This window comes from Crocodylus siamensis, chromosome 5 (assembly GCF_052110815.1).
Source record: "Crocodylus siamensis isolate JL-2025a chromosome 5, ASM5211081v1, whole genome shotgun sequence".
Lineage (NCBI taxonomy): Eukaryota > Metazoa > Chordata > Crocodylia > Crocodylidae > Crocodylus > Crocodylus siamensis.
Window position 1 is genome coordinate 176215063 of NC_143399.1, and position 21928 is coordinate 176236990.

The 21928-nt window shown below is 43.5% G+C and overlaps 1 pseudogene; it reads left to right on the plus strand.

Moving 5' to 3' along the window:
- The window catches only part of LOC149864953 (macrophage mannose receptor 1-like), a 62337-nt pseudogene extending 40989 nt beyond the window's left edge, over positions 1-21348 (plus strand).
- The last annotated feature ends 580 nt before the right edge of the window (positions 21349-21928 follow it).

Here is a 21928-nt window from a genome sequence, read left to right on the forward strand (position 1 = left end):
GATCGCTTCCTTAAGAATCAACCACTCTTCTTGAACTCCCAACTCCCTGGGGTCATGGTCCCTGAGGGCCTGACTGACTAGCCTCTTGAGCTTGTCAAAGTCGGCTTTTCTGAAGTCAAGGACTTCTGTGTTGCTGACTGACTTGCCAGCTTTATGGCGGATGGTGAAGGTGATCAGCTCGTGGTCGCTGTCACCCAACTTCCCATCAATCACTAGGTCACCGATTAGGTCGTCCCCCGTAGCCAGTACCAGGTCAAGCAGCGCTTTGCCTCTCGTTGGCCCATAGACTTCTTGAGTCAGGTAGAGGTCATCCACGCACGAGAGAAAGCTTTGCGCCCGCTCAGATTTAGCTGAGTGATCTTCCCATGAGATGTCCGGGTAATTGAAGTCACCCATGACAACCAAGGTCCTGGAGCAAGCGGCCTCAGTCAGTTCCTGGGCGAACTCCTGGTCAAGCTCAGGACTTTGAGTGGGAGGTCTGTAGTAGACTCCCACCATTGTGTCCCCTGTGCCGAATTCCCCATGAATTTTTACCCAGAGGGTCTCTAGCTGTCCATGCCAGTCGCCAACCTCAGCTTGCAGGGACATGTAGCTTTCCTTCACATAGAGAGCTACACCCCCGCCCCTTTTTTCAACAGGATCCCTCCTGTACAGGGTATAGCCCTCTATCCCCATGGTCCAGTCATGGGTGGAGTCCCACCAGGTCTCCGTTATCCCAATGACATCATATTTCTTTGCACTGAGCAGGAGGACGAGCTCGTCCTGCTTGTTGCCCAGGCTCCTGGCATTAGTGTACAGGCAGGCAAGTGTGCCCTTGGGGGCTCTTGCTTTGCCCACAGATTGTACCAGGGCTGGGGCAGGGGTGGGCTCCCTTAGGTGCCCCTTTAAGTGCCTTGGTCCGCTGGCTTTGCAAGGGCCGTTCAGCGGGCCAGCAGGGGCAGTAGTCCCCCCATCCCCCAGCGGGCTTAGTTTAAAGCCCGGTGGAGCAGGTCAGCCAGCCTGGCTGAGAAGAGCCTCCTCCCCAGGGGAGAGAGGTGGAGGCCATCTCTTCCCAGCAGCTCCCTGCCTCTCTCTCCAAAGAGCGGGCTGTGGTCATGGAAGCCAAAGCCTTCCCGATAACACCAGCGCCGCAGTCTTTGGTTCACCGCATGGATCCTCCTCTCCCTCCTCAGATCATTGAGTCCGACCCCCTGCCATGGCAGGAAAGAGTACTGGGGTCAAATGACCCCAGCAAGGTGTTCATCTAACCTCCTCTTAAAGACCCCCAGGGTAGGGGCCAGCACCACTTCTCTTGGAAGTTGGTTCTAGCTCCTAACCGCCCTGACTGTGAAGCAGCGCCTCCTGATATCTAACTTAAATCTACCCTCTGCCAGCTTGTGACCGCTATTTCTTGTCACTCCTGGTAGTGCTTGGGGGAACAGGGACTCCCCCATTGCCTGCTGGTCCCCTCTGACTAGTTTGTAACAGGCCACTAGATCCCCCTTCAGCCTTCTCTTGTGGAGACTGAATAGGTTCAGGTCCCATAGCCTCTCCTCTTAGGGCCTGCCCTGCTGTCCCCTTCTCTGGACCCTCTCCATGCTGTCCACATCCCTCCTGAAGTGGGGCACCCAGAACTGGACACAGTACTCCAGCTGTGACCTGACCAGTGCCGCATAAAGGGGGAGCATCACCTCCTTGGACCTGCTTGAGATGCACCTGTGGATGCATGACAAGGAACAGTTGGCCTTCCTGACTGCATCCCCTCACTGCAGGCCCGTGTTCATCTTGGCTTCAGCGATGACTCCAAGATCCTTTTCTGCCTCTGTACTGATGAGAAGGGAGTTCCCCAGCCTGTAGATATGGTGCTGGTTCTTCCTCCCCAGGTGTATCACCTTCATAGATTTCATAGACATTAGGGCTGGAAGGGACCTCGGAAGATCATCAAGTCCAGCTCCCCGCCCAAAGGGCAGGAAGTCAGCTGGGGTCATAGGATCCCAGCAAGATAAGCATCCAGTTTGCTCTTGAAGGTGTTCAATGTAGGTGCTTGAACCACCTCCGATGGCAGGCTGTTCCAGACCTTGGGGGCTCGGACAGTAAAGAAATTCTTCCTTATGTCCAGCCTGAAACAGTCTGACATGAATACTTCCCAAAAATCCACCATCAGTGTTGCTATGTGCTATGTAAACATTAGTAGTATGGAATGAACTATATTACAGAGATATTGTAAGTGATTCTTGACTAAACCTTACAAGGTCAAGAAAATTAGAGTTTGGGTTACACTTAAAAAAAGGTCCAGATATGTTTAGGCACAGAGATACATATCTAATGTCCTTGAATAACCTTAGTGCCAACCTATATTGGCATTTTAAAGAGAAATATGAAAAAAATCAAAGTTTAAAGAAAATCAGATTTATCTTATCTGTTTTCTGTTCCTTATTCTTTTTGTTGCTAATGCTGATTCATAACATTTTCCCACTAAGCAGAGCAAATAAGGAACTGGGAAAGGTAATGGCATAAATAATGACCCATATGCAACCCCCCCCCCCCAACCAAACAAAAAACAACCAACTAAACAAAGAAAAAAGACCCACAAGACATTCAAAACACAATGGCATCTATGGAATCTAAGAAGCTATAGCTGGACCTGAACTAAGAGATGGATTAGCTCCCCCTTCTAGCCTACCTCACAACAGAATTGCAGTTCTACATAAATCTGTTCCTCATAAATTCTTCTTATTTGTCAAACCTTGACTTGCCTCCTGGGTGTTCTGCTCTGCCAGTGTTCCCACACTGTACATTTTTTAGTTTCAAAATCATTCTAGCTTTTTCCATGCAACCCTTAATTTTGCTCAAACTTCCTACACTCATCACAAAATGCCTATTCCTTTCTCTCTAATGTCCTCATGAATAACAAACCTGGAGAACAAGGGGAGAGGGGTGGTAGGACTGAGACACTGAGTAGGGACACTTTAGGAAGGGCTTAACTAACCTACAGGCTGTCCTGGGGTGGGCACCCAGGGTGGATGTTACCAAGGATACCCTTTGGTATTGTTCTTTGGCAGGGACAAAGACAGGAAATGCTGGGAAAGAGTGGTATTGTATTGCTTATTCTAATTTTTTTTAATAGAATGATATGGTTCCTTGGGGGGGAAGGAGAGGATGAATGTTTTTTTGACTCCTGTAAGAGAGAGGAATGTAGATTTGGAAGGGAAAATGAAAGTGGGGAGGGACTCCCCTTAGTGTAAGGAAGGGGAATGGGTGGAGTAGGACAGCCATGCCACCTCTGCTATAGAGGGAAGCCCATGCTTGGGAGGGCCAGTTGCAGGGCTTGTCCCACACCAAACTGGGTGAAATATTAGATACACTGGAGGATAGGGCTAGGATTTGGAGAGACCTAGACAAATTGGAGGACTGAACCAAAAGAAATCTTACGAAGTTCAAGACAAGTGCAGAGTCCTGTAATTAGGACAGAACAATCCCATGCACCAGTAAAGGCTGGGGACTAACTGGCTAAGCAGCAGCTCTGCAAAAAAGGATTTGGGGGGTTCAAGTGGGCAGTAAACTGAATATGTGCCAACAGCATGCCCTTGTTGTCAAGAAGGCTAATAGCATATTGGATGCATTAGTGGGAGTGTTGCCAGCAAATCAAGGGAAGTGATTCTTCCCCTCTATTCAGCACTGGTGAAGACACATCTGGCATGTACTGTGTCTAGTTTTGGGACCCCACTTCAGAAAGGATGTGGACAAATTGGAGAGAGTCCAGCATAGGACAACAAAAATGGTTAGGGGGCTGGTGTACATGACTTATGAAGAGAGGCTGAGGGAGCTGAGCTTATTTAGTCTGGAGAATAGTAGGCTGAGGGGGGGATTTAATAGCAGCCTTCAACTACTGGAAGGGGAGTTCCAAAGAGGATGAAGCTAGACAGTTCTCAGTGGTAGCAAAAACAGGACAAGGAACAAAGATCTCAAGTTGCAACAAGAGAAGTTCAGGTTAGATATTAGGAAAAACTCTCTCACAAGGAGGGTAATAAAGCACTGGAACAGAGAGGTTGTGGTATCTTCATCTTTGGAGATTTTTAAGAGCTGGTTAGACAAAGCCTTGGGTGGGATGATATATTTTGGGACAGTCCTGCTTTGAGCCGGGGGTTGGACTAGATGATCTCTTGAGGTTCCTTCCAACCCTAATTTTCTATGATTCTATGTCTCCGTAGGTGTGAGGCAGGGGAGTGGCGGGGAATACAGAGATATCTTTCTTTTCTAGAGGCAGTCAGTATAGGTTGGAAAGCAAGGTTGGATTGAACAGGAGGGATGGGAGGTTAGGAGGATGTTTTCCTTGACTAGAAGCAGAGAAGTGAGAGGGAGTGAGGTAGTGACTGTTTTTGAACTATGAGGGAGAGTCATTGCTCGTGCCCTTCTTTCAATAATTTATTCTTGCTTCTTTTTGTCTTTTACTGTAAGTCACCCTGAGTCCTTTTTGGGACGGTGGCATATATATCTAAGAAACAGAATGGTAGGAGTCAAGAAAGACACTGGGACTGTCTTATGAGTTATGATATTTATATGAGGTCTGTGTAATTTTCAGTCCTTGTGATTGGATTGCATTGTAGGTGGGCCACATCTCACTACAACTTTAGCAGCTCAGTGTGGTTGGCTCTTACCCGTCTAGTACGAAAAGAATTTGAATGATATAATTAACCATATTCTAAGGTGCATCGTGATGGTCTGAAACCATGATTTCACTTTATGAAAGACACTGTGGGTGCATCTATGAGACATTTACTGTGCAGTTAACTAACTGTGCAGTAAACATATTTAAATACAAGTACTACCCTGATGCAGAGTTTTTTTTGTGCATGTCAGTGTATATGCAGATACTGCCCTGGCTGGCTGGTGCACAAGGTGCTTCAGTCAGTGTTAGCCAGTAGGCAGCACCTGGACTGAAGTATCTTTTGCCCAAGCCAGCCACTCTGCAGCATGTGGAGCCTTGTTGGAGCATCCCTGGGCTGGCAGGCTGACCCCCTGGGTTCTCTGTCCACCTGGGCTGCTCTGAATGGGCTCCATATGCTGCACACAAATAAACTCCAAAGCAGAAAGCTCTGAAGTTTATTTGTGAACATTATTCACATGTGTAGGTGCACCCTGAATGCATTCACATCTCACACAACCATCGCCTTTATGTCCTCTATTTTTCTCTTGAAGGGGGATGCAGGAGGTAAACATAAACAGACCAAATATTGCTAACCAACCATAAGCTAGCTAGCAAATCCAGCTTTATATAAACAGCTCAACTTGTTTCTCATTTGCAGTTTGAATTTAGTATATAGGTAAACTTCAGATCAAAGTAGTACAATACTCTAGGGACATGGTTCAAACTTTTATTATGCCCATATACTAGCACTTCTGACCATATGTATGTATATGTGTATGTGTATATGTATGTATGTGTGTGTGTGTATATATAAATATATATATATATATGTGTGTGTGTGTGTGTGTATGTATAGATAGATAGATAGATATGTATGTATGTGTGTATATGTATGTATGTGTATATTTATTTGCAGAAGTCCAGGATAATAGCAGAATTTACTGAATTGAAAATATCTAAAATTCTTCAATTTTTTTTAGACTTTGCTTTATTACCTCTTCGCCTTGACATGGAATGAATTAAAATAAATAAATAAACCAGTATATTAAATATGGATAGATATATTAAAGATTAGTAATAATCTTGAGTGTGCTCCTGTACACCAAGAATAGCCTGGGAGCATTGTAAAGGATTAACATTTTCTTTCCCTGAAATTACATTTAAAAAATAGTTACTCATTCTCCCTTGTTAAATGCTGTTATATTATGTACTGGATTAAAAATTAGAGAACAAAACTGTCTATTGGACCTGATTTTTTGCAAACCACTCTAATTTTCTACCACTCTTGCACTCTTACCTACAATTTCTTGTATCCTTGTTCTGTAGAGTGCCTGCATCGCAATGATGAAGAGATCTGTAGAAGAAACAGGATACTGGGGGTATGCAGATTGTCAACATAAGAAAAGCTATGTATGCCAGATGGACAGCAGTGAGTTCCATTTCACCACCTTCTCAACTGAAACATATTTATGAACCTAGTTGTGTCTTAGACTTCTATGTTTGTGTATACACTGGGTGCATCTACATGTATGCTTTACTGTGGAGTTGACTAATTAGCTCTGGAGTAAAGTGTCATTGTCTACATGTGTGTTGCCATTAGGGCACAGTAAATTAATTAACTCCATCAGGGACAGTGCTATCTTACAGCAGAATCATTTCCTGCACAGAAAGCATGTGTGGATGGCGACCGGGACCACAACAACTTAAGTCGCCCTGGGCTGACAACAGGTTTGCGGGGTTCATCCATATGGCTCCACACTTTAGGCACTCTTGTGCTCCAGCCAGCCCCTCCACCCCAACACTGCCACCTGGAGCCTGGGGCCAGAGCCGCCCCTAGGGATGTGCGGGGCCTGGGGCATATCAGCCTGTGCAGGGCTGGGGGGGTGGGGGTAGCGACTGCCCACAGAAACCAGCGGCAGTGTTGGTGGGGGAGGTGACAAGTGGCTGTAGTTGGTGGAGGGCCCCCCAAAGCGTGGGGCCCAGGGCAGTCACCCCGATTTGCCCCCCCAGGGATGGCCGTGGTGGGGCTGACCCCTGAGCTTGTGTCAGCCCAGGGAGGCTCTGCCATGGCTCAAACTGCTGAAGTCCTCGGCACATGTGAAGGCACTGTGCCCAGGAGCAGCTGACTCCAGCATGAACTGGGCTGGAGTTTATTGAGGCATACTAATTGCACATGTAGATTTGCCCTCTTTGGCCCTCAAACAACTGGTATCAGAGAGCTTCAGCTGTCATTTCATCAGTTTGGGTGCCAGATGGAATAGCAATTATGAGCCAAAGAATCATGATAGACCTGCATTTCATGACCTTGAATTAATTTCCCCTTCAGCTCTGCTGTGCTTCCTTAGATTTTACCCAGGAGGAGTGGAATTACTCCATTGTGCTGATTGTGTGACAGGAAGGAAGTTTCAATTTTCAGTGGATTCAATTTTCCCATTAACAGGCTGCCACCAACATTTAGAAAAATAACTACTGGTTTTGGATATTTCAGTTTTTGGATTCCAAGGCTGGGAAACCTTAAAAGGACCTGACATCCAGAGGATTCACTTTCTGAAAATCAAAGCCCTTAATTTGACTAATATACTCAGAAATAACTTTTGAAAATCTTGGCTTGAGAAAAAAGACAGTTTGTTCCTGGATGCCAAACCATAATAAAAGTTAAAAAGTAGTTGCCAGTTTTGCAGTATTGAAATGCTCTGTGGTGGTTGTTCACTGGACTTTAACTTTCATGGCATGAACTTCCCTTTATAACTCTTCTACCTGCAGCCTGTATGCCTCAGGTCTGCAACTGCCTCTATTAGTTTTGATCCTCTCCTGAGCAAAGATGTCTGTATGCACATAATTTTGTTGCATAATTTTGTATCTACTTAATTCATAAAATCAAAACAAAAGTGATGTAATAGGTACTTTGGTGAATATTTGGAAAATCCAGAAGTGACTTCGACTATGCAGGCTATAACTAAACCTTAAAATTAAAAAATAAACAAAACCATTTTTGTGGATTATATTACTGGCATTAAAAATAGTTGCATAGCCCATCTTATGTAGCAAGTGCTACATAAATATAATTGGTATCATTTGGGGAATTGAAAAGTCATGATGCAGATTCCCTTCTAGATCTTCAGGTTAGGAAATAGCTGTGGAACAGATGCATCCGGAACATTATAGAGCCTGCAGGAAGAAGTAAGGGGAAATAGTGGCTTCCATTTCAGAGCAGATTGGGTATCACAGCTGGCTACATCCTTTCCTCCAAACAAGGACATAAGGCTGCCAGAGTAGTTGGGGATTTCATTTGACTGGCAAAGAGCAAACTGCCAGTGTTGTCTGTGTTGGGTGACCACAAAGGCAGTTTCAGTCAAATTTTGCCCTAGTCCTTTGGGGTTACATATTTAGCCCAAGTGAACCAGACCAGAGGATCCTGCTTCTGTGTATGGAGCACCAACAGGAGAATGCTGGTTTAGTTTTCTATATATACCTTGGAAAGGGAAGAACAGTTGCTTTGTTTGTCTGTTTGCTTCTTTCCATAGCATTAAGTTCACCCTTGCTTACTTCTATTTGGAGGACCTAAGTGATATGTAGTTCTTATGCTGGACTTAAATATGTGACCTCCTGTCACAGCTGGTTAGAAAGAAATCCACTCTGTACTAGATATCTGGTTCGCTTTCACTTGTAACCTGATCTGTATGTGTTCCTGTGTCCAGGTTTTAACAGTGAACATACCCCATTATCTCCCCCCTCTGCCAAACACATTGCATTGCTTACATTTACTATCCACTTGAAGTCATCTTTAAAATATCTGTTTAACCTGGTTTTTAAATGAGGAATGGGTTTTTTTTGTCTGACTGATTGTGAGCTTGATTTTGCAATAGAGTCGATCCCAGATACTTCTCAAGATTAGGTACCTAAACCCCACCCTCACCTCCAGAACAGCAAGGAACAGCTGCATGAAGTGCTCCAGCTGTTTGCTGCATCTTTTATTTCATAGGGTGCTTCTTCTCCAGCTATTGGCAGGGAATACTGATCAGCTGCAGCTGAGCTGAGAAGGGTACCCTTTCGAGTAGAACCTGCAGTCAACAGTTGAGTAGCTGGTCCTTAATCTGGGAACTTGTTTTGCATTAAATTGGTTGTGGATCACACAGATATAAAGGACTTGGGTTCTGTTGTAATGCATATATTTGTTGCTCAGTGGTACCACATCTTTCTTTCTTTTTTCTTTCTTTACAACAGATCCTGAATTATTTTATTCACCAAAAGTTCCAGTTTCTGACTCGATTCATTATGATAATAGTACCTATTCAGTCATTCATTCCAGAACAAATTGGGGAGAGGCACAAAAAAACTGCAGGGAGAAATCTGCATAACTTGCCAGTGTTGTAGATCTCTACAGTGCTCTGTTCCTGTGGATGCAGATTTTGCAGTTTGGGAAGCCTGTATGGATTGGTCTCAACAGCAATGTGGTAAGCACAGCAAAGAGAAGGAGTTGGGTATTACGATACTGTTCTACATAGCACTCTAACTTTCCTTTAATTTTTGCTGTATGCTTTTTATAGGGCTGCCAGAGTTACACTCCAGGGTGGGTCTGAAGCTGAGCATTGAGTGTGTGGGAAATCTTCATATTAGACCATGTCTTTCCTGCTGTTGCCAGGAGTGATTATATCTCCCAAGCTACCATACAAGCTACTATACAAGCAGTTAGCTCAGGTAACAAAGCAGAGTATGTGTGGCAGCATCAGTGTCAGATACCCAGGGAAGTACCCAGGTTTCTTGGAAAGCTAACAGAGCCTACAATGAAGCCTGTGCCCCACAGTCTATGCAGCATTTTTAAATGAGCTAACTAGAATAAAGGTAGCTTGAGATTACTGGTGCAGTCAGACTTCAGACGCAGACCGATGTTAGGGCCTGGTTCTAACTCATTGCACTTCACATGAAGCACTATGAGTTATGCCTCCCTCCACCAAACCCAAGAGACTGTTGGGTGGGAAGGGCAATTGGGGGAGCTGGAGCCAGCCTGCACCAGTTCAGGTCAGCTCCAGGGCTGTCAGCAAGGGAGCTCCCAGCTGCTAAATGGCCACAGCTGGTGGGGAGGGCAGAGAACAGGGCCCCCTTGCCTCATGGCCTTACCCTAGCTACCCCAGCTGGGGCACTGGGGGCAGGTGGGGTAGGGCAGTGAAGTGAGGGACTTCCATTCCCCCCTCCTCTCCCTCAGCTCTGGCCTTTACAGCAACTGATAGCTCTGTGCTGGCTGCCCCCGGCTGCTGAGTGGCCAGAATGAGGGGGAGGAGGGCAGGAATGGATCTTGCTAACCTCACGGGCCCCAACCCAGCTCCCCCCAATACCCAAGCTGGGCTAGCTGGGGCAGGGGCATGAGGCAAGAGGGTCCTGTTCCCCACCCTCTTCCTCCCAGCTCTGGCCATTCAGCAGCCAGCAGCTCCCTTCCCTTCTCCCTGACAGCCCAAGAGGGTAGGGCTACCCACCAGCCCAGCCCTTCCCCCCACACAATAAAACCCTGGAGGCAACACAAATTTCCTAAGGGGCTCTGTTTTTGAGTGCCTTAATGTAATGCCTGATTTAACCAGGGTTAACTTTTCACACAATTGGCAATTTTAAAAGCAATCTGCAGCTGTCCATGTGCGTTAAGTCACATCTGTAAAATGTTTCAGGGGCCCTGTTGCTCAAAAACTGTCACTTCTGTCTGTGCCACATGACTAGAGAGTGTTAGACAGAGGTTCAGAGGCTTCCTTGGGTGCCCCTCAGATCACCTTCCCGCACACAATCTGCTGCTCTTCTTTCTGCTTCCTGCCATGCTCCCTGCCTGATCTGCAGTTTTGCTTTCTGCTCCCTGTCATGTGCTTCCTAACCAATCTGCTTTGTTTTCTGTTCCCTGTCCTATCTGCCACTGTGCTGCCTGTCCCCTCCCAGATCTGCTGCATGCCACACACAGAGGCTGCCCATGCCACTTGTGTCACCTGTGCCACAGGTTGGTCATCTTTGCCTTGGATTCAGTAGGTCATCAGCTATGTTCACACAGGATCAAAAAAAAAGATTTTTTTCTTCTGTAGCCTGCACAAGTACATTTATCTGTGTTCCATACCCTGACAAAGTCTTCCTTCTTCATTGAAAGCCTCCAGCTTGATTCAATTAACCATAGGCTTCAAATCTGAGCCTCTAGGCCACATCAATGCTGTATTGCCTAGGCCTTTTCCTTAATTGCTTTATCTGTCTTTGTCATCTTTATAAATTCTGTCTCTTAAAAACTTTTCCTTTTGGTCCAGCCTGAGCTCCGTAGACCTGTTACCCTGTCAGAGGTCCATGCCACAGGTGGTTGTAGTGAAATTCACTAGGCCCACTCCATGCACGCTGGACCCTGAAACAGGTGTAATGTAGCAGCATTAGTACATCAGTAGATATCACCATAGATACTCCTGGGAGAGCAAGCTTGTTAACATGCGCCTGGCACCACAACAAGGAAACTTCAATAGATCTGTCTTGTACATGATTACCATGTACAGAACAGGCCTGGCAAAGCTCACTGTGGCACTCCCTAATTTGGTATTCCTATGGCCTAGATGTGGTCCGTGTTTTCCTCACTGTCATACTGGAGAGTTCCTTCCCTTCAGATTTCACTACTAATCCCTCCAGGTTTTCCCACACAGCTTTTCTGGGCCAGAGTTCCCAAGCTATTCTTGGCTGCTAGCCACCCAGTAAATCCTATTTTTATCTGCCTTCTTAGTAAGCCATATACTTTTTATACAGCCTTTGTTTAGAAATCATAGGCATCTCTAGAGGAACTATCGCTTCCAATACACTCTTCCTTAAGAGGCTGAGCTTCAGTAACACCAGGGCAGCAACAACTTTCCTTTATGAGACCTTCAAAATCTGAATGTATAGGGCAGTGATTCTCAACCAGGGTGTTGTGTCACTCTGGGATGGTGTATGATCCTTTTAAGAGTGCCATGAGGTGCAAACATTTACACATGATTCATGAGGTAAACCAAGATTTTTCAAATAGGAATCCATAATATAACAAACATTCTGACCCATTGTGGTCTTTCTCTTTGCATCAGCGTTGTTCTATTACTTTTCCATAGTAAAAAAAACTAGGGAAAGCTGGCATTTTCTGAGCTGGCATTGAGTCTGAGAAGGTTGAGAACCACTAGTATAGGGCATGTTATTCTTATTACCTGCAGGCTGTTCAGTGTTAATTTGAATATTGTTATGTTAATCGCAATTAAGTTTGGTTTGCTTTTAGACTGATGGTTATTACAAATGGACTGATAACAGGAGACTCAAGTATGCTAAATGGGCCCATGGGGAACCAAAAGCAAGCATAGCCTGTGTTTATTTAGACCTTGATGGAGCTTGGAAGACAGCATCCTGTGATAAAAAGTATTCCTCTGTCTGTAAATGGTCTGATGGTAAGCAGCCAAATGGAATAATTTTGGTTTTGTGACATGGAGTTTGAGTAACTGCGCTAGAGGCTGAATTTGGTTATACTACAGTATATGAATAACTAATATATATTAGCAGACAACCTGTCTTCAAAATGCATTTTTTGTTCATAGTGGATTCATTCAAAGTACTGATCTATCATTAATATAGATTGATATAGATCCCAGTTATCTTTTGGGACTCAAAGTTCTCCCTTAAAGCAAAATGTAAAATGTGGTTTATGGAAATGTTTCACAGTTCTTTAGGAGTCTGCTTATCAAATTAAATGAATACATTAGAGTTTTTGGAAGTGGCTTTCCTCAATGAATGTATATTCCGTTCCTTCAAAGTAAGCAACATGAACCCAATAAGTTGATGAGTTACTAGCCAATACAGACAATGGTTGGAGGGCAACATGAACACTTAGACCTGGTAATTCTTGTTAGCTATGGTTTCTGGTGATTGTTGGCTAGTGGGCTGTGAGACATGCATTGGCATAATCAGAAAGATTGAACTTTGTAGTGATTCTTCAGACTGCATATAGGAATTTCCCAAAGCACTTATAAACAGTCTTTGAGAGAAAACCCAGCCTCCCCTGCTTTATCACTTGACTTACAATCGAGTCCTTTTAACTGTAGCAGTATGGAGGTTTAAAACCCTGGAGAACTTGGTACTTTTGTTTTAAAGATCCTTTTGGTGGTGCATATTCCAGCTCATATGTTTTTGCATCCTGAGAATTTTACTCTGATTCTCAGTTTTACTAATATACTCTTAAACTTAGCCAAAACAACCATATTGTGCTTTGTTTCATGTGCATACCAGAATATTCTATATGGCTTCCAATATTAACTTATTACAACCATTATTTTGATTAAGAAAGTGTGATGTATGGCTACATATGTTCAAGATATGCACAGTCCTACTTATTACCTCCTATGGGTATCAATTAGGGGTTTGTGAAATAGGCCATATTCGATTCAGATTTGGATTCAGCCCAAATCGGGAACAGTGATTCAATTTATTTGAATCACTGTCCCGATTCGATTTGGCTGAATCCGAATCTATAGGGTCGATGCTGATTTGGAGAATCAGTGATTCTGCCATAGACACAGCTTTAAATGTTTTTTCTACATACCTTAAAGTAGCCAGCACGGCTCGTGAATGCTGTGATGGTGGGGCAGATGGAGTATCCCAAAGGGAAGCGGGGAAGTGGGGTCCACACACTTGGCAGTGAACCCAGAAGTGGGTCAGAAGTACTTCCAGTGCACTTCCGGGTCCGCTGCTGAGCACGCTGGGAACCCCCCGCCGCCCCTCGTGCTTCTGTGGGACGCTCCATCTGCCCCACCATCTCAGCATTCACGAGCCATCTGGTGCCTTGAGGTATGTAGAAAAAGCATTTAAAGCTGTATCTATGTCTGAATCATCAAATCTCTCTGAATCAATTCAGAAGGTTCCAATTTGATTCAAAGTGATTAAAGGGTCCCCTGATTTGATTTGGATTTGGAGATTCGGCCACCGAATTGAGCTGAATCTCTGTCAAATCGAATCAGCAACTGAAGCTTTGCACAGTCTTAGTATCAATCATATAAACGTTAGCAGGTCAGATATTGGATATGTTTGGTTGCTCTAATGTGTATGATCTGATAAGTCTGGCATAGCTGGAGTGTGCTACACCCCATTCTTTCCTCCTTCTCACCTCTACCCACCCTCTAGAGCAGGTGGTGTAGGGAAGTATTGTATTACCAAATGATAATGTCATAGGGGTCAGAAGCTTCATTTGTTTGATTGCATACCTCATCACTGGGTGCAGATAGGCACCCCAAAGAACCCATGGGACATTGGTCCTAAGGTGGTTCACTAAGCCCCTTACAAGGAAGTGAGAGAGAAATAAGGTATTTCAACATTCCTTCTGTTGCCCAAATGAGGACTACTCAAATTCAAGTTACATGTGTAATAAGTATGTTAGATTATACTTTGATGGACTGCACCATGTTCTTAGTTACTAAAATCCTGGCTTTCTTTCGACTGGGGATTTTTTTTTGCCTTAGTTGTGTTTTAGTTCCTCCTTTCTTAAGCTTCATACTGACCTTGATCAGTATTTCTACCTTCTGTGGATGTCAATGAAGGTGCATGTAAAGGCAAAGAGCATTGTTTCTTTGTGACTCAAAGAAATGATGGGTGCCTGTAGACATGTGGGACATCTGTTCCAATGTGCTGTAATTACAGCATGTCAGAACAGACTCAGTTAATTAATTAGCATACCCCAGCAGCCTCAGCATTTTGTGTATTCAGCATCCCCATTTTTCAACTGGTGGCAGGGGTACTTTAACTAAAACTCATCCAACAAGCTTTAGTTACAGTGCCTCTGCTGGCATTTTGAAGCATGGAATACTGAATACACAAGACATTGCCAGCACTTCAATTAGAGCAGCTTACAAGAGCCACTCTAATTAAAGCCACTCTATATACACATACCCCCCCGGCACCTGGACTATGTGTAAAGATGTTTTATATGCAGAATGAACTACTATGTACCGAGACACTACAACACTACTATTTCACTAATTTCAGGTTATTCCAATGTGCTGTAATAGTTATTTGTGCTCAGAAATCTCCTGGTGAAATTGCTTTCTTTTGTAAAATGCTGATTCATCTAAGGCCATATACAGATATTCATTTTTTCCTGGGAGTGTTGCTGGTCTCCTAGGAGAAACCATGACTGTACAGATGTTCAGAATTTTTCTCCCAGAGCAAAAATTCGTTAAAATAAGCTGGGAGCAATCAGAGTTAAAACATACCTGGGAGAGTTTCTCCTGAGTGAATGTCTATAGACCATCTCTTCTGAGAAAAGCCATGGCACAGACCTCCAGCATTCCAAGATGTTTTTTTCTACCCCTTCTCCCTTCTCCCACAGGGCACCCACTGACTCTACTACAGGTTTCCCTCAATTTATGCTGTACATGCATTCCTGAAGAACAGCACTTGCATAAAGTGAACCCACTTTACAATGTAACATAAAGGGATAGGTTCCCATGGCAGGGAGGAAGGCTGGGACTAGGAAAGGGGGGAGGGGTGCTACTCCTGGGGCTGCACAAGGCAGCAAAGCAGAGGGAACAGAGCTGCACTCCTCCTGGCCCCAGCTGCAGTGGCCCCGGGAGTCGCTGGCACTAACTGCCTGCAGCCAATGAGCTGCACCATGCTCTGTGTGACCCCACTCACCTCTGCTCCTGGGCTGCGCCATGTCCTGGTGCAGGCAGCTGATGTCATCTGCTCCAGGGCCGCTGCAGCAAGGGCTGGGGTAAGTGCTGTGCCCCACACCACCTGGCACTTCACTTTCCTGCACTCACTTCAGCCTGTGCTGGAGTGGCCCCCGGGAGCAACTGACACCAGCTGCCTACACCAGGGCACGGCACAGCCCAGGAGCTGGGGTGAGCCCAGGCACAGTGGGACAGGCAGACCATGGTGCAGCCCAGCAGCTGTAAGCAGCTGGTGCTGGCCACTCCTAGGGCTGCTGCAGCCAGGTCTGGGGTGAGTGGGGTCATGGCCCTTTCGCCTCCCCCCACAGACTTACCTACTTGGGCAAGGGGTAGGGGAGTATCTATGCTGATCACATAAGAGTAAATTTACCTTTCATATAATGAATTATGGGTTTAAATATACTCATCACATAAGAGTGAATTCGCATATAAAGAATCCGCATAAATTGAGGCAAACCTGTATTCAGAATTTTTCCTGATGTCAATATTCAGAACTTCACTCGACTCTAGTAGTAATGAATAATGCAGACCTTTATTGATTGCACTGTGAGTCTAGTGTGACTTTAGGGGGTAATAATTGCCAATTACAGGGAAGTGCTTGACAGCATTTTATTAACATTTATGAGCCCTATTTTTTAAAATGATTCTATATAGAAGAAATAACAAAATAGCCAAAATTATGTTGACTTCAGCAGGGCCGGCACATCATCTATACTTTCTTAACAGTTACAGTTCCTACAGACCCTCCACAACTTCCTGAAAAATGCCCTGAATCAAATGATGACCAATCTTTTCCGTGGCCATTGCTACATGTTTAATACTGATGAAATAAAATGGAGCGAAGCATCTGTTCAGTGCCTTCGATTGGGTAACAAGCAATTGTATTGGTATTTTATTTATATCACACTTCAGTGCTCACTTTGTTCTTTTGAATTTTGCACTGTTTTTGTTATTTTGAATACTAGGACAAAGGGCTTCTGTACAGCATGGCAGCAGTGCCCCAGCTTGTACAGCCCTAAGTCCACTTTACCCACTTCCTCACACATGCCTCAGGCCTAGAAACATGCTGGAAAATATTTCAGAGGGGGACATCAGATTGTTGTTCTCAGGCCCACTAGAGATGAAGATTTGAGCCTGGCAGAAGAGGGAATTCCTAGATTGTCTTCACCAATATATTTCAGAATTTGGAGCACAGATACAGGAGCAGGTAGTCAAAGAGTGCTCAGGGGTGGATGGTATGGGATATGCTATCTCCATGGTATAGGGAAGCAGAAGCATAGTAGTGTAGGTCCACACTTGGGTCAGTCATAATGCACAAGGCCACCATAGTGGTGGGTGGTTATTTCTGTGCCCCCCCACCAAGGACAGCTGCTACCCTGGTTCCATCCCCCACCACAGGTACACTGTCTCTAGACAAGGATCTAAATTGTTCCCTCCCTTGCATCCTCATGACTTTTTCTACTCCCTATTAATAAACCTGCTTCTTCCCTACTAGCCTACTTCCTGTAGAGGGTTTTATAATAGAAACTCCTACTATTAAAAAACACTAGTTTCTAAAGCAGGATGGAGTAATAAGTGTGTAATCATAGGCTGATTTGTTTCCTAATTCATTTTTTAGGAGCTACTTTGGTTTCCATAGAAGATTTGGCTGAATCAAACTTTTTAACTGTCAGTATTGAGCCCCTTGCAGACAAGACAAGTGGGTTTTGGGCAGGAATATACAGAAATGTGGATGGTAATGATTTTAATTTCAATAATTTATTATAAATATTCTGAATGAAACAGATGGTCTATAATTATAAAAATCTGTCATGACCTATCAGTGTCTAATGCATAGAAAATAGAAATTCATCAGGAAATAGTCTGAAAAATTTATTAAAAAAAGATGTGAAGTGTTTTGCTTAGAAATCTTAACTGAGATTTTGGTCTTATCCGGCCTAAATAGTTCCCTTAAAATATTGTAGAAAAGAGATTTACGAGTTTTTTGTTATGTTTCATTCACAGTAGGGCCCATGAATTCATGACATTCAAGTGGAGGGATTCTTATAGCTACAGAAATACATACAATGCAAAAATCTAGCTTTCATTAGTACATGTTGTAATAACAATTAAAAGTTTTAACAGATACAGTTTCTGAAAAGCAGAACTTATACAGTTCCTGAAAAGCAGAATACAGGAGAAAGAACAAGGGTGGATTTATACTCCAATTGGGCTGGCTATAATTGGGGCTATTATGGGGACCAAAATTGTTTGAACATAAATTAAAACTACTTAATGGCTGTTATGATTTGTGGTTGTCTTTCACAGCTATCTGTGAACTGCACAGAAGCCCAGAATCTGTGTAACCCCTACAGTTTCTGATTAGTTATATAAGAGCATAGGACTAGAATTCAATCCTGTGGCCACTGAATCCATTGTCCTGTGTTCACAAGTAGCCACTTGTCTAGAGCAGTCCACAGCAGCATCTGCTCCAGCTTGTTTCTCTCACCAGAGCCACATAGCATCCCGTTAGAAAAAGTAATCTACTGTATGTCACAGGGAAACAGCACTGCACTGACAGTGAAATTATTTGGGAAAACTTGTTCAGACTGACTTGTGCTAGAGAGGAAGGCAAAATCAAATAAAATCCTTACAGTCCTTGCTAATTTGACACAGGACAGTTTTAATTTGACCCTCCAAAATCTAGCTATTGTTTTAACTCTGAGTGAGTAAGACCCACCAGGCAAGCACCTGAGAGGCTTCTCTGTACCAGTTAGAAGCATCAGCACACTACAGACCAACTCATACCTCTACTCAAGGTGGCTGTGTAGTGCTTAAAAGGAAGAGAAAAAAAAATCCACCATAGAAGCCAAATGCTATGTTCAAAGGAGAATAGATTATTAGTGCAGAACATAAAGAATGATATTCACAGCTGTAAGGAAAGAACTAGACTGTAGATTACTAGGAATATCAGAATGTAGATTATCAGTTCGGGGGCGGGGCCGGGGGGAGTTGTGGTTTGAAGAGAAAAAAAGAGATTACCAAAATGCTTAGTAGAAAGGGAGTCCCCAGTCTAATGCCAGTCAAAAATCCTCCCTCCCTTTTGTTCCTTTCAGTGTTCTTAAGATCCTTTATAAACAGTGCCCACATATTTCAAATGTGGATGTCTAAAATAATGTATCTCATCATACTCCTAAAATATGGGTCTAGATGCAGGACTATGAGTAAAATGTGGATATCCAGTAGGGCTGTGTGAAACACCATCATTTTATTTCGATGTCCATTTTGCCATTTTGAAGGGACTGTGTTTCATCTTGTTGTTTCATTTCGTTTTGAAGCACTGTTCTGTTTTGTTTTGGCAAAACTGTTTCACTGTTTTGAAGTGTTTCGACATTTCACCCATAGGCTATAGTGGGGAATCATGAAAATGCCTACAACTGTCATTTCTTGCCTGATTCAGATGAAAATTGCAGGGATGATAACCCCTTCTGAGGGCATGACACCTGCTAAGTTTCAAGGAGATAGGTGGAGAGATTTCTTGGAAACTGCACCTTGAACTGTTCAAAGCAAAACTCCTGATACTTGCCAGCAGCGATAGCCTCCTCTCATCCAGCACTCAGATCCAGGGACCTGCACCCTGGGAGGGCTGTGCTGGACTCTTCTCTGGAGCCGTGCACCAGATGACAGGAGGCTGCCGCTGCCACCCAGGACCAGCGCTGGGTGCCGCCTGCACCCAGCGCCAGGGAAGTTTGAACCTGCCATTGGTCCCAGGTGGCAGAGGCAGCCTCCTGTCATCCGGCATGCAGGTCCAAGGGCTCGCACCCCTGGGAGAGCTGCCAGGCAGTGCTGAACTCCTCCCAGGTGTGAGGGCCACCAGATTTGTATGCCAGATGACAGGAGGCTGCCCTGTCACCTGGGACCAGCGCTGGGCACAGCCCGCGCCCAACGGCAGGGAAGATTGATGCTGCTACTAGTCCCAGGCAGCAGAAGCAGTCTCCTCTCATCCAGCATGCAGATCTGGGGGCCCACAGCCCCATGGACCTCAGCCCAGCAGCAGGAGGCTGGGAGAGCCAGGGCCATGCTCCACCTCCCGCTGCTGGCTTGAGCTCGATGGGGCTGGTGGAGCCGGTTGGAGCACAGCCCAGCGGTGGGAGGCAGGGAGAATCAGGACTGTGCTCTCCCCTGCTTTCCACCACTGGGCTGCTTCAAAACTTAAAACATTTTGAAACTTTCAAAACGTTTTGAGTGCCCTCATTTTGATTCAAAGATGTTTGAAGCTTTTTGTTTCATTTCAATTTGGCTGTTTCAAGCTTGAAACACGTCAAAACAGCTTTGAAATGAAATATTCAATGAAATTTCATACAGCCCTAATATCCAGATCTAAGATAAGCTGCATTTACTTTCCTTTGTAAAAGAATAAGAGGAAGTAAAATCTATTAGTATATTATGGAATAACTGACAGAAAGAAATATTAAAAATCCCTTGTAGAAAATAGAAAAAAAAAATAAAAACTGACAGATTTCATTAATATCTTTGTTGATTATTTGTTCTGCCCTTTTAATTCATTTTCAAATTTATAACATTAGGGGAGTGGTTATGGCTAGACAATGCTGCAGTAGATTTTGTCAACTGGAAAAAAAAGGGAGCCTTCGAGTAATCATTCTGATTACTGTGTGGAAATATCTGCCTCATCTGGGTACTGGAATACCATTCCCTACTCTTCCAAAAAGAAATCTGTTTGTAAAAAAAGCAAAGAGTAAGTGATATGTTTATTCTTTTATATTGATGCTTATGGTTTTATTTTAATGGTCAGACCACAGGATATGTACTGTTTGAATTGTCTAGTTTAAAATATTTACATTTTCCCTCTACAGTTTGTTTATCATACAGTGCCAAAAATATATGTATGTGTACATAATTTAAATACCACATACTCAAAGACTCATTTATAAACATGTAAATATTGTATAAAAACATTTTTGTATTCTATACTAAACTGTCACAAACCACAGTTTATGTTAAGTAACTATATAATTATTAACATGACAAAGATGGCATTTGCTCTCAAATGAAATATTTGGTACAAAGAGAGGAAAGGGAAAAATAATCAAAAGAGAGCAAATTAAAAAAATGTTAAGTAAAGACTGTAAATTTAAAACATTTTTGGAAAGCGATAAACAGGCCAGTTAAATGCCCCCCTACAGTTTATGACATGCTCAGAAATATATTGTATTATGCCAGCTCCCCAGCTTTCTTCCCATAGATGATATAGCTATCTTGACATTTTATTGGTACATGTAAGTAAGCAGGATATTGGCCCTTCCTGTGCTGCACATGCTTCAGATTTTTCTATGAAGTTGTACTCTGTCAGCCATGCCAAAGAATGTTCAAAAAGTACCTAAGGATAACCACAAATCTTTGGAAATACTTTAAATGGCTTGGTGATGCTTTTCTTCCATTTTTCCTACTAGCTTTAATTTTCTCCCTCCAGACAACAGGAATTACTTTTTAAACAATTTTCTTGTCTGCCTCCTTTTGTGTGAAGATACAGGCTGTACTTTGTTCAAGTGAGGTGGCCGATCTAATTCTGGTTAAGTAAAAACAAAATGAAATCATTGTTCAAATTCCTGCGGAAACCTTTGGGAAGCTAGTAAAAAAGGTTCAGTTAGCACTTATTTTTTATATTTTATTTCTGTATGATTCAGGGCCATCTGCTTTTGGCAGGAAGGAGAAATAGAGAAATAGCATGAGTTGTGCTACTGGGTGATATTTCTGACTCAGCTGAAACAGCAATGTTGCACAAGGCTTTGATTTCCTCTCCAGTTTTACAAACCACAAAGGTTCTGAACTTTCTGAGTTTCACCAATTATTAATCTCTCCAAAAAGAACTGAAAGTCTCCAAAAGCAAATAACAATTTCTCATGCAAGTGACATCCTCAGGTCTTTATGAAGGAGTTCCTATTTTAGAGCAATTTTTTATTTTCTCTCAGGAGGCCAGAATTGAATGTTCTTGATTATCATGAGCGTCCTGGAAAACATCACATCAGTACTGACACATGATTGTACCTTTGCAATTGGATGGGTCTGGTACTTTTACTGCAAGTGCAAAAGTCAGTGATGGAGCAAGGAGCAGTCTTACACAGGCTGTAGTTACACATGCATTTCAGAACCTGCATTACGTGGTTAATAAGTGAATGCTGCACCATCTAATCTAACTTGTGGTATAATAGATACGTTTCTTCTGTGTTCCTATATGATACGATGCTTCATTGTACTTTTAAGTCCTGTCTAGGACAATGCCAAAAGGATGTGGTCTGCTTCTGCACATGGTTCAGTAAAGGCAATATCATCCTGCCAAATGTGTTCATGGATTCAGAATCATCCAGTTTCTATCAAAATGCTCAGTGTTAGTGGTGTTAATTTCAAAAGACTTTCAGAGAGCGCCCTCATTCTACAGCATAAAGAAACTGTATTAGAAAACTGTCAGCTGATATAAATGAAGTGTGTAAGGATGGAAGTTAAGAATGCAAACTTTGTGTGCTGTGAATACTACAGCACATTAAATCAAAACCTGTCTTGGCTAGTCTGGGTATAACATAGGAAATCAGGTCATTTTTTCATTATTCAATAAGTGGGGCCA